Source organism: Theobroma umbraticum, unplaced genomic scaffold (genome assembly GCF_002168275.2).
Source record: "Theobroma umbraticum cultivar Fairchild unplaced genomic scaffold, ASM216827v3 scaffold_146.0, whole genome shotgun sequence".
Lineage (NCBI taxonomy): Eukaryota > Viridiplantae > Streptophyta > Magnoliopsida > Malvales > Malvaceae > Theobroma > Theobroma umbraticum.
Window position 1 is genome coordinate 1,283,364 of NW_018397265.1, and position 564 is coordinate 1,283,927.

A 564-nucleotide genomic window follows, 5' to 3' on the forward strand; every position below is an offset into this window, starting at 1 on the left:
TATATTTGGAAAGTCGCCCAGAGCTGCGGCGCTGCTTCTCCAGCACTGCAGCGCTGAGCTCTCTGGAAATTTTGTGTGTCTGCTTTCCTTCATCAACGCTGCAGCCTTGTTCTCCCAGTGCTGTGGCAGTCTATCAAATTTAAACGTGAGTTTCAACCTGATAATGTTCCGAACTAGGAAACATATAAACATAAAAGTTTTATCCCTATCTCTTAACTTTCCAATGGATGAAGAATTACATTAATTGGACTCCTGGATTGAAAGATATGCTCCAAAGACCGCATCATATTCAGTCATTGCGTACTGCTGTAGTGCTCCGACTTTGGAAAATATTTTGGCCATGATTCAGTTAGAACTTGGTGAATTGATAAAAATAAAAGTTGTAGAACTTCTTCTTCTAATTCTATTGGCTCAAGAATCACCTCATTTGGAGTTTTTTTGAGTGAGATATGGTCAAACAACCGAAACATATATGAATGAAGTCATCACCATACTTGCATTGATTTTCATTAAATTAGCCTTTTTCATCAATTTCCTACAAAAGCCATAAGAGAAATTAGCAAT